A 13,067-nucleotide genomic window follows, 5' to 3' on the forward strand; every position below is an offset into this window, starting at 1 on the left:
GAAGCTGGTGATCAGTAAGCTCGATGGCACAGCAGTCTGATGTGGTTGCCTAAAATGCCAAGAAAACTTACATTTACAGGCACACACAGAGTCTGTAAGTCTATAAAGAGGAAGACAATCCTGATGTGTGGAAGTAATTTGTTCACCAAACTTTAAGACACATGGTGTGAAAGGATTCAGATTATATCAGATAGGAACAACTGAAGATTCAGGACAAACTGTCTTCAAATATTTAAAAAGCTGTCATGTCAAAGCAATGCATTTGTTCAATATGGTGCCATGGAAAGACCAGGAACAGTCAGTGGAAGCAACAAATCCCTGAAACTGTTCAGCTCTTACTAATGACAACTGGACTGTGCATGCACCAACTCCTGGGAAAGAAGCTGAAATTCTCACGTGGGAGAGATTTCAATCGAAGGGTGAACACAAGACTTTTGACCTCCCTTCCAAACCTGTATTTTATGATGTAGATTGGATGCTTTGCTTAGTAACAAATTATAATAGGATTTCTCCTGTACAGAATAACCAGTTGGCAAGCACAGAAGACAATGGTGTTAAATGATAACACAGAATTAATATTAAACATTCAGATCTCTCCATTAAATTTTTGACCAGAGTTGCCAACCCATGACCAATCTTGATGACCTGAGTTGACTACCAGCAATAAACAAATGCAAGAAAAATACTGCATTTTTAATATATAAAAGTGGATAACTAGCTCATTAATGTTCCAAATTAGTTCTGTGGTTAGTATAAACCTAGACACATTACACTAACATTAATTAGAATTTCAGACACATTCTTTTTGACAGTTATAGTCACATTCTTTAAGTCATTTTTTTATTTTTCATGTTTCCCAACAGAGACATGCAGACTCATAAAACATAGTAGCTAGATCACCAAAGTCTGACCTTGGGGCAAGTCCTTTAACCTGAGCTCCAATTATCTCATCTATTTAAAAAGGGAGAACAAAGAGTGGCAATAAGTACAGTAGATGTCTTCTAAGGTCTTTTATACTTGAAAATGTGATTTTATGAAATGATCACCCTTCCTAATAAAACTCAAAGTGCATTTCTTATTTCTTAATTTATTCATCATTTTTTCCAGTGAAGACATCATTAGCGATAATGCAGGCAAGTGAAGCATATAGTCTAACACCACCATTGACTACTCTATGAGATAGTTTTATTCTGTCATTCTGAGGTTTGGAGTAAGTTGTGTGACTGAGGGAAAGGATATTACAACTAGAAGCCACCTTCACATCAAGCAATAATCGATCATAAATATAATAGACAAAGCAGAATCGGGGATAGGAGGGAAGATTATAAAATGCCTCTTTCATAAAAACAATCTTAGAATGAACCATTTTACTCTTACTTTAACTTCCTAAATGCTTTATTTCCTTAGGCCTTCTACATCCATTACAATGAGCTATGTGATTAAAAGTTTATCCTCATGTATTGTTATATTTGAGTTTCCAATGATAAAAGAAAACATAAAAATTCAACTCACTCCTCTGTTTTACCCTTAGTTGGCCAATTATTCCAATGACATTCTAAACTGTTTCAATGATTTCCAACTAAAAAATCTGTTCAATTGTACTTTGAACCCACAGGTCTCCCTCTATAAAGAGTTAGCTTGAAATCAAGCTCTATGACTATACAGAAAAACCTGTCAGTGGTTTCTTTAAAGATGCATTCTTAAAAAAGACATGGAGTACAAACTCGTTGACAAAGTCCCTTTAAAAAATGGACTGAACAAAGTATCAAGAACAATCTGTTCTGGCAAGTGACAAAGAAGATGACCTAATAGGTCTTTTCCGTCTAATTTCTGTGATTTGAGGGTTTTTTTCTTTTTTTTACTCCTGCAGCAATACTTTTGAGTTCAACAACTTTTCAAAACTATTATTAGTTACCAAGGAAACACAAATGTTTGCAGGAATAAATAAGCAAATGGACTGGACCTAAATAGCAGGGTTTTCCTGCTTCCCATTTAATAATCTTATGGTGGTGTAATATAATCAATCCTTCATTCTCTCCAAGTCATTCTGCTCACCTACTGGGATGCTCACTAGAGTCCCATAGCCAACTCACAGCATCCCATGTAAACCAAGAACAGAAGGTCTCTGATCAACAGAAGAGTCTTCATTGAATAGACCTCCTTGTTTCACTTATTGAAGAACAAAAACCATGACAATGTCAATGGGATAGCAGGTAGTGGTTAGCTTTGTGATCACTATTTCTAGAGAAAATATGCAAACATATGCTCTTAAATGACCCAACGTCTACAGAAAAGCCAAGAACATAAAATATATATAATAAAGGTAAAAACACAATATACACATATGAACCACAGTATGAATGCAATCGTGCTTTACAAATGCTTAGAAAAGACTAAAAGGAAATACAGTACATGGAATTGTTAATAGTTGTCAGTATTTATGTGGTAGGACTAGTTGTAAAATGTCTTTTTGACTTTCCTGCGTTTTCCAAATTATGATATGGGCACTGAACTATTTTTAAATTAACTTTAAAGCCACAAAATATCATTCGTTTTAATGTTAATAAAGGGGTTTCCATTCCCTAATATCACCACTAACACTGTTGCTGTAATCAGCCCAAGATAACTCTCAAGGGTATTGGTCCCTTTCTAAAATCAAAGTCAGAGGAAGTATGAATAGGAATAACTGAAGAGCCTTTGGAAACTTCAAGGACTATGGAGGCCTGGGACAGAAGATTTGGGCTGTAGATAAGGATCCATATGTAAATTCAAGTTCACTGCAGCCCATTAACTGCTGGTGTGAAGTTCTCAGTGCATATCTCAGTGCACAGGCATTTATGTGTACAGAGCTAGGCAGATACCACTTGGGAAATAAAAAGAAGAGTAAAAGGAAGAGGTTGGTTGGAAAACTGACTGTCCTTGGCATGGAGAGGAGATGCTTTTACCCTCAGACTTTCCTTTTTGCTCCACATCCCACAGTTGCCCACCTGTGGTGCTCAGTCCCTTCAGTCTTCCTCCCAAACTGTGTGGCAGCAAAGAGATCAGCATCACATTCATGGCAGGCTTGCCCAATGCTCAGAGGCAGTCATTTCTCCAGAATGCTGCCGATGAGGTGTTAGAATGTCTGAGGCAGAATGCCTTAGCACCAAAGGCTCACTCTCTGGCCAATCCAACTGCAGCCTGATGCAATGCAAAACCACAGCATTCTGCCTCTTCCCCTGCCACCCGGAATCTGTACCCACTCTGTTCAGCTTCTCATACAGGACCATGCCTACAATAAGAATTATTGCTTTTCTTTGCATGTTATAGTGTTTCCACATATTTTCTTTTACAGAGGCAAACCTACCACATTCAAAGAGTGTTGTTACCATCCCACAGGTGGTATTACCCATACTTTTCAGATGACAGCCTGTAGTAGAGAGCAGTGCACATCACCCCTTACCTAATGAAAGAACCAACAGTGAAAACTGGGCAGCTGCAGGAAAGGTTCAGTTCATTATGAATACTGCTTCTCTGGCACTTAAATTTAGATGGCTAAAAGACTCCACCAGTCACAAGAAGAAACATAAGCAGGGAGATAGGACAAGAAAGAAAACAAGAGCAGTCACTTCATAAAGAGAAACTGGCTCTGACATTTTTAGTAACATGTTAATAACATTTTAAAACAGTTAAATAATGATGACACTGTGGACATTACTAGTAACACCGGTTGCTTGGGCCATTGTAATAACCTTCTGGCATTAGTCTGAACCATGGGAAACTGCTAATATTCAACTGTTTTTGACCATTTAACAAAAGTGACTTTATACAGTTCAGTCAAATCAATACATCCTACTTTCCAGCCTTGTTGCTTACAAACGCTTCTTCCACATTAGAAAGCAATTAGCTTGGTAGATCATTTCTAAATGACAAAGCTACTGCTGAATTAGATCATAAATTCAGATTACTAGCTGTAGAAAGGACTCTAACTTGTAGGTATCCTTATTTGTAAGAAATTCCTGATTATAAAATTAGAAAAATCATATAGCAATTGAACAGTAAAATTTTCAGTAAAAGAGGAAATCAAATTTTCTCATCAAGATTGAGGCACAATGGTCATAATTCTGTTCTTTTTATAATAAGTATATGCCAGAAGCTAAGGGAACAAAAATTACAAAGCAAAGAGAATATTGGTAGGAAGAGGGAAGGAAAAAAAAGTCTACTCATTAATTCACGTGGCCAATGGAGCACAATGCCAATGGCTGGCTGAGTTTGCGATACAAGACCCAGGGTACCCTTGTGTCACTGAGAAAAAGATTTCCCTTCTTAATAAAGAGTCCCCTTCTTCAAGACCCTTGACTTTCATCTGTCAGAAAACTGTTAAAATATTCTAACTTTGTTAGAATAAGACATGTTGCCAACATCCTCAAGAAAACTGTCTTAGTAAATATACAAATCCACAATGTCTTCAATGTAAATGACACTCCCTAGAGTTATTCAGTGCACAATCGGGGTAGCTCTGACGTGCAGCCTATGAAGAGGGTAAGTCTTGGTTTTCCTAGTTCAATATTCAATCTGGAAAATAAAGATACAAACTTCTCAATTAAATCAGAAAACTTTTTTTTTACTAACAACTCCTCTGAGAGATTCTGAGCAAAACATTACGAGAAGATGACTACGGCTGTATATATAAACACCAGTTCAAATCCCTGCTTTCATTACCTCACTAGCAGTATGACCTTGGTCAAGCAATTTTACCCTTCCAAATGTGTTTTGTCATCTGAAAAGTATGGGTAATACCACCTCAAAATGTGTTGCGCAGATTAAACGATGGAAGCATGTACAGCACTAGGCACAGTGACGGCTATGAACTAGAACCTCAACAAATGAGATTTATCATTGGTTCCTAAAGAGACTGGTTACATACCATGACCTTGGAGCGCTGAGTCATAGCTGAGTCACAGACCAGTGCTTTGGGGAGTAACACAGCATAGGCAAAGAACACAAGAGCAGGAGTCCTAATCTTTTTTATTTTTGCATCAAAAATCCTAGACAAGTCTTATATCCACTCAACTTCTCTAGTCTTCAGTTACTTCAACTAAAGAAAAGGAGGAAATAATACTGATCTATTTTACAGGGAAACTGGGACGTCAAAAGCATGAAAATAAATGTAAAGCATTCATGAGTACAAAAAATGGAAGAAAGACATAAAAAGCAGTGCCAAATGTTAGGAAGCCTCTGTATCCATTAGACGGAAAAGGAGGTAGAACAAATTACAAAAATGCTAGCTTTGGGTAAAGGTGCTTTAAGTTACCAGTTTGGAGCTGAGATTCAGGTGTTTATGCTTCATGCAGCTTTCCTATCAGCCATCTTATCTCATTTGTAATAAATCAAATCTAGCATAAAAATCTCAAAGGATATTTAAAAGTACAAGACAAACATAGGAGACTAGAAAAGTTTCAAATACACGTCACAAAAATAAGGTAGAGTTCCCCTTAAAATTAATAAACCAACATCTAAAATGTTAATACAAATATTAACAAATCAAATATTAAAATTTAAGTTCAGCTGAAGGGTATAGTCATTCACTTCCCTTAAAACAGTATATATAAAGAGCAGAGGCTAGTTTAACAGGCTTCTCAGTAGACAGGTAGAGTCATCTAGAAGAAGTGTCAAAGTGAGCACACAGTTTATTAAAGATGATACATGTTTATTTTTGTGTCCTGCATCTTTTCTCCACATCATTTTCACTAACTACAAATTCTCTGCAACCAGACTTTCTCCACTCCACACTAGAGAAAAGAAACAAGCAGACTATTTGCATTATTCCTGCTTGACAACACATATGGAAACAATAATTCTATAGACATATGTACATCATACCAGGAAGCAACCCTATTTTAATGTAATTTAAGAAATTAAATAGACTCAAGTTATTTAAACTACTCAATTCATTTGAAGCTCACAAATGAGGCAGCCGTGTCTCTAATTTACTTAGCAGATACACATAGTTGGCTAGGACTTTAGAGATTACTTCTCTTACTGATGTGCAAAGTAATTAGGAGGCTAATTTTCACTTACCAGAAAAAAAGATTTATACAAGTAAATCTGCCCCATAGTAAAGGGTAACAGGCTTAATTCAGACATAATTTGGTCAGTTTTTTTTTTTTTCTTCTCATGTCTTTTTTGTTTTATTTTGTGTGCTGGTAGAAGAGAACAAATGGGTAAAAAAGCTGATTCTAAAGTTCTGCGTTTATACTTTGTTTTGAAAGTACAACACAAAACATTTAATTTCTTTAACAAATATCTTCTTTGCCAAATAAACTGATTAGTTGTAACTACTTTCCTTAAAACACAGGCATGTAGAAATGAGGAACGAGAAGGTTCTTTCAGGAAAAGCTGAAAAAAATAAGATTTCATCTGGCCTTCCCATCATCACTTGAAGAATTGTTTGGTAGTTACATCATCAGGAAATAAAATACTATCCTCTGAGGACCCCTACTCTTTACAAAGAGGAAAGAGAAGGTCTGAAGTCTAAATCACCCCAGAGATGTCTCCAAAAAAAGGGGAAAAAAAGAAAGAAAAAGATTTCTGGCTTCCCTCTCCTGCCTCTGCCTCCCCTCCACCCCCAGGAACCAAAAAAACAAATGTAACAAAAATGTATTTACAAACGTTTAAAAATAAGAATTTCAGGATGTGTATTTAAGAATCCGAAGCAATAAGAGAAGCTTTAGGGCCCCAGAGGGAGAAAAGTTACAAGTAGATCGCCCATGACCCCCAGTGACTTGGATAGACGGGCAGGAGGGCGCTGGCTTTCCCGGCCCGCCGCCCAGTCACCTCCGCGGGGAGCCGGGACCCACGGCCCGTTCACACGGTCCGAGCGTCTGCGGAGTCCGGGCGCGCTGCAGCGCCGCCGCTGCGGGTCTGGCTGTCACCCGCGCCCCCGCCGCCCGCGCCGCACACGCGGAGCGCCTTATAAGGCAGCGCAGTGACGTAACGCCCATAGGCCGGGCGCGCTCAGCGCCCCGCTCGCATTGTTCGGGCGACTCCCGGAGCGCGCGCAGCCCGCTCGCAGCGCCGCGACTGCGGCCCCCGCCCGGCCCCCGCCCGGCCCCCGCCCGGCCCCGGCGCAGGCGACTCAGGTAAGCCCGGGAGAGCCGCTCTGCTCCAGCAAGGGGATTGCTGTCAGAGAGCCAGGCAGTCTGTAGGTGGCTTTTAAAGTTATCAGCATCACGAACTGCAAACAGGTTTCGAAAAGCGCGTCCAATGAACTCTAGGTTCAAAATCTTTTCCAACTCACACAAAACTTGTTTTCTCCGAGGGAGAAAACAGATTTGGGATTTAGTTTTAAAATGTAGAGAGGTGGAGGATGACTATATATTACCCACGCTTTCCAAGTAAGCGACACACTGTATCCTGCCGGTATTGAGAAATCTTTGGGGAAAGGGTGGGGGAAAATATTGTAATACAACAACTCTATCTCCTGATCTTCTTTCTCCTGAGACTCAAACTCCTTTAAGTCTTAGAAGAGTGTGAAACACTACCACATGGTAGTAGATCTGTTTCTCACCCAATGCCCTCCCCCTTTTATAAATCTTCACATAAAAGATTAGAAAACCCCTGTTAGGAATACATCTTGTAATTAGGATAAATCTAATTGAAAAAGTAAAGTACTTCTGAAGCTTCAAAAAAAAAAATCCTACAAATGTTATTCTACCTTAAAAGCAAATGTCAATTAGTATAAGGAAGTAACTATCACAGTTTTGTTCTAGCTTTTTACTTCAACTCCAGTCAATGGATAAATGACAAACGGCACTGAAAATTGAAGATAAAGCTGGTGTCTCTGAAGTAATATGTTGAACAATAGTTTATTTCATAGAAGTACTAACTTAAAAGGGTAAATCCTATAGAAGATTTTTGTTCATCAGTGGCATTTTGAACCAAAAATGAGTTATACCTAAACCCTAAACAGATTATTGGCAGATGCCGAAAAATTTACATATTTTACTTTATTTTTCAGAATAAAAATCAGCAGAGGAATTAAAAATAAAATATGCTATGTCAAATTTAAAACACTGGAATAGGAGATAAAAAATGATTTATCATTCAAACTTTATTTGGTCTGAACATATGTTATAAAACAAAACTTAAGAAATGTGTGAAGTAATTATTTCCCTTTTTAAATAGTCTCTATGTTTTGCTTATCATTTAAAACAACACTTTTTTAGCTGCTCAAAATTCAGAACGTATCTATATTTCTAGTAATTCCTGTGGTAGAGTTTAATTTTAAAGTATATAACATTGGTGCCTTCGATTTTTGCTTCAGAGGAATTTTGTTTTGTTTGCTAATTTTGTTTGGAGCAATGCAAAGCTTTGGTTTTAGTGTTCTAAAAGAAATATGATGTTACTTGGCCTAAAGACAGGCCTTATAAACTGCAGGTTAGTACTGAGAAGTAGGATTTCCTCAAAACAATTATTTCAAATCTAGGGACGCCTACCATAATGAGAAGAGAGACAGGGGGAAACACCCAGGTTATGGTGGGGAAGTACGGAGTATGCAGTAGAAAACTTGTTTATTTGATAGAGGCTGTAATTGGAAACTGAAAAATTCCTGCCTTGGGAAAAAGGTATCCCACTCTTTTGAATCTAATAGAGGAAGAGGGAAACAGAAACCATCAATTATTGTTTCAGCTATACCCAAAGTACCTTCTGTACCATAAACTATAGCTCAACTGTTGAAAATCATAACCTCTATCAAAGCTCTAACAGCTGTTTCCCAGAGTCTGTGTTTTATTTTTTTAAAAAGGACAAGCATCAATTTTTTAAAAAAAGTTTAAATGACACACTTCAATATTCCATTTTTTTCCACTTATTAACTTTAAAGCACAGTTCAAAGAACAATCACCTATTAAGACTCCTTTTAAAATTGAAAGTTAAAAAAGATTTATCATGGATACATTATCTCACAGTGGGCTCTCTGAGTGAGCATTTCTTAGTCTTTGGGACAATCTATATGATGGAAAAAATGTTTTAGATTGAATGAATGTGAATTTTTCCAGCTCCAAATAAGGTATATATTAGTTTTATATTTAATAGATTCATTTATCTTTCTATAGCAATTAACCTTAACTGCTAAGCACTGGTATTTCTGTGATATTTTCCTAATGCTATGATGGAGTCTATAGTAACAGCCAGGATGAAAATACAAATCAAGCTTTGAGCTGCTTAATTTTCAAGTCCACTTGCAATTCTCATTAACTTCTTTTCTCAAAAGGCTGTGAATTTTGTTTTTGGGTTCTCTGCTACCTTTTCCCCTCCAAAAAAGTGCCTTTGGTAATAAACAGATTTTGAGGTAAAAAAGTGAAAATGGGGGAGAGGAAGAATAAAATTCCATTAATTCTTCCTAGGTTATGTTCTGTCTATATCTAGTGCTTCAGGGTAAAGCAACTGCTTTTACAAGGTGAACAGAGGAGAAAATATACAACCCCCTATTAAGGGGAAAAAGGAAGAGGGGGCAGGAAGAGAACTGTTTATAAAAGACTGGATGTTTTGAAGTAATAATCAGGGGGTGTAAAGCAATATTGGTCTCAACCTACTTTAGGAATGGAATCTGTTGTCCACATAGGCAGTCATTATTTTTGAAAAATCTAACAAACTTTATCCTCTTGGGCATATCATTAATTTTAAATGATTTTTAGAGTTTTTAATTTAATTTTTATTTGACTATGCATTTAGCTTCAATATAAGCTGATTGATTAGTTTCTATAAATTATGTTTAAATAAGGATTTAAAGATGAAAAGACACTGCATATGCAGCCAGCATCACAAACTTTCAAAGAAATATTTCTATGGCTGCCTCTGCCATCACTAGTCAGTGTTTAAGGGCCACCAACCTAATCACTTATGTTTAATGTGTTGCTGCAAAGACTTTCAGAAACTCCTCTGGCCAGTGAGTTTCTACGTTGTGGTAGGTGCACTAATTCCTAGCTGATCGTCACCAACACTGTTGTGAGCCCTCCTACATCCTTTTTTCTTAAAAACAGAGTTGAGATTATCTCTTCCTGGCTGCCTTCTGCGCTACCATTACCTCTGACTGGGAAAGCTAGGCAAACAAAAGTGGGAAGGCTCTCCAAGGAAAGTCCCTTGGTTCTTTTTCAGATATAAGAGAAGCATTCCATTTTCATGCTTGTTCCATGAGATTCTAATTTAGTAGATTAGATAGGACAGCAGCAGTTTTAAGTCTGAGCCCAAGAACAGAGAATAACACATTAGCAGTGTTCTTCCTACAGTCTGACCATCCTCACATTCCTTATGCCCTACTAGTTTTAAAGTAAGATTAACTCTTAAAGATACAATTATTATTTTTTAATGACTGGCTTGGGAAATTATATGTTTGTGCTGGGGGAGGGGTGTGGAGGTATGCAGAGGAATAGGTAAGTAAGTGTTATCATTGGGACAGGTAGGAGTGCAAACACCTTGTTTCTGTTTATGATTACTACTGATTCTAGCCTAAAGGACAGTGAGTTATTATGAGTAAAAGGCAGTGTATGTTACGTCAGAATAGCAAACACTCAGTTCCACAGATGGGAGTTTGAGAAGTGCCTTGATAAGTTCTTTATGGACAGTGGGATGCTCACTAGGCACAAGACAGTGTAAACACACACAGACACACACACACACACACCTGGCAGGGAATGTGCACAGAACTTTATAGAGCTGGAAGAAGCTTTGGAGGGCATCTGATCCAAATGCCTCATTTTGCAGAAGAAACTGATGTCCACAGTGTGACTTACCTCAGAGACCCAGAGCTACTTAGGAGCAAAGCCAAGGCCCCCTGCATTCTTGGGCTATAGCCTTTGGTTTCTCCTTAAATTAACAGTAGGAAGAGATGAGAACAGAAGCCTCAAAAGAAGCCTTGGCACTGTAGGTGTTAATTTGGATGTAAAACCCATTAAAAAAAAGAAAGTTGAAAGGTACAAAGTTCTTGTTAGTAAGTATAAGCCGTAAGAAGGCAAAGAGAAAGGAGGGAGGTGAAAATCAATACAGTTCAACCAGACTGTATCAATGGAAGGAAGGCGATAAAGGGAGGACCAAAAAAAAGCAAATAATAAACGTACTTAAAAGTCCTCTGGGTGGCAAAGCTCACTCTCTGCCTAAAAACTGAGAAGTGCCCTGGAAAGAGTGTATGCTCTATAGTCAAAACCATGTAGGTCTAAACCACTAACTTGATAAGTGATCTGTGTCTTCCAAATAAGCATTATACCTCCCCAGCTAGCAAGTTCCCTTTCAAAACTCAGTGACTCAGTGCCTTTAAAACAACCTTCCCAAGAACTACAGAGGAAGTCACTAATGAGTTCTCTGAGCTCCTGGTGATACTTACTTGCCTTACTTTCCTTCACACCATACATTACTACATGCCATTAAGTTACACATTAACTGCTTATTTGTTTATTGTCTATCTCCTGTACTAGAAACTCCTTGAGGGTCAGTTTTGCAACCAACTTTATCCCTAACTCCTAGAAAAGTACATAGCTTCAGTTAGTAGGTATGTCACTGGGCCAATAAGTGTGTTGGATAAATATATGAACAAATTACAACCTAGAAACTTATTTGGTAAGAAAAGAGTATTTCCAGAAATAGTGGCCTAGGAAGGGCCTCCTCTTCGAGATTTTGTTTAGGAGACCAAAACAAATCTCTACCACTATTTTTAAAAACCATGTAGAATTGACTTATAAACACAAAAACCAGAAAACAAATTACACTCATATGAAGTCAAGGCAGTGAACTCTTTCACTGTACAGTATGTGTAGGCAGACGTCAAGTCAGATGCTTCTGTTTGCCCATCTCCACCTACCTCACTTTAACTTCCTCCTCAAAATAATGAGAATAAAGATGGTGAAACAGTACCAGGTGAACTGCCCAGGGGCATGGAATAGAGGAGAAGCAAAATATGAACGAGCAGAGTGTAGTGCTTTTGTCCTTAATGAAGGGCATTACTCTGTTTTTCCCTAAGCTCTGTGCCTCAGCTGAAGGCCTGGAAGTTGCTGTCACGGGGCCCAGTTTGTCCCTACAGAAATTAGAAATCAGCAGATTGCCTTTTCCCAGCATACATTTTGATTACAAAGTTTCTGTGGTAGTCCAACCCATCTGCCAGGTTTTACAGAAAAGGAATGATTTTTCTATAGTTTCAAAGTTAGGGATTGCCAGTGTCAACCTGTGAAGTCAGCCTAGAGCTCATAGCTCCTCATCAACACCGGACATGTACTGAGTGTCTACTGGGCTCTGTGCTAAGCACAAGGGAGGACAACAGGCCCAGCAAATAAGCTCCCCACACACCACACTGTGTCACTAACCAGCTACACCTATTGTGTGGATGACAAGGACAAAACTCATCAGCGGCTCTTACACAGTGATTTTAATCACTGTCCTGTCCCTGCTTTTTTCTAATGAATTGATAAACCAGTGTAGATAAGACAGATCAGCTATACATAAAAATTAACTAAAGACAAACAATGTGGGACTTTTTTAAAAAAAATACAAAACAGAATGTAGTCAATTTCCAAGCTTGTTTACTAGTGACACTAAATTGTCATGGACAAATAGTGTTATCTCAATGGTAAGACTAAGAGTAGGAATAAGGGTTCATAAATCAAGTTCTACTCTTCTTCGCTCTGCCTTCCATTCACTGGGTAAGTCTCCTGTAGCCTTGGCTTCCATAAACCTAAAAAAAAAGGAAACAGTATCATCCACCATAAGTATCTCTCAATACTCGGTATGGACAGAATAGTGAGCAGCAACCCCTGAGGGAACTCTGATCAAGTAGAGCCAAAGACTATACAAAAATACAAGCTACTGATCATATCATTACAGAGACAAATCACCTAAAGAAAATGGAAGAATGTGAGGGGAGAAGCCCACTCTTAAGCCAGAGGCAAAATTAACATAACTTTATCCTTGAGCCTGTGAGAACTCCAAATCATCCTACCAAGAACAGCCTCAAAGATGAGGTCAGTGCTTCAAGATGGGCAGCTCTGACAGGAGCAAACCTGCCAGATTTATCATATTTCATGGCCCACCAGTCTTGGAAT

At 38.1% G+C, this 13,067-nt stretch overlaps 2 protein-coding genes across 6 annotated transcripts in view; one reads left to right on the forward strand and one right to left on the reverse strand.

The window, feature by feature from the left end:
- CMSS1 (cms1 ribosomal small subunit homolog) overlaps positions 1 to 13,067 on the reverse strand; it is a 333,561-nt gene that overhangs the window by 272,848 nt on the left and 47,646 nt on the right. The window lies entirely within an intron of this gene.
- The window catches only part of FILIP1L (filamin A interacting protein 1 like), a 264,565-nt gene that overhangs the window by 213,972 nt on the left and 37,526 nt on the right, over positions 1 to 13,067 (forward strand). Inside the window, exon 1 of one of the 3 annotated variants that reach the window (XM_031457017.2) lies at positions 6,989 to 7,121. The exons of the other annotated variants lie outside the window; for them this stretch is intronic. The gene's annotated coding sequence lies outside the window, so the exon portion shown is untranslated. Of the gene's footprint in view, positions 1 to 6,988; positions 7,122 to 13,067 lie in introns of those variants that run through there. 3 annotated transcript variants of the gene reach the window in all.

The sequence above is a fragment of the Camelus dromedarius genome, chromosome 2 (genome assembly GCF_036321535.1).
Source record: "Camelus dromedarius isolate mCamDro1 chromosome 2, mCamDro1.pat, whole genome shotgun sequence".
Taxonomy (NCBI): Eukaryota; Metazoa; Chordata; class Mammalia; order Artiodactyla; family Camelidae; genus Camelus; species Camelus dromedarius.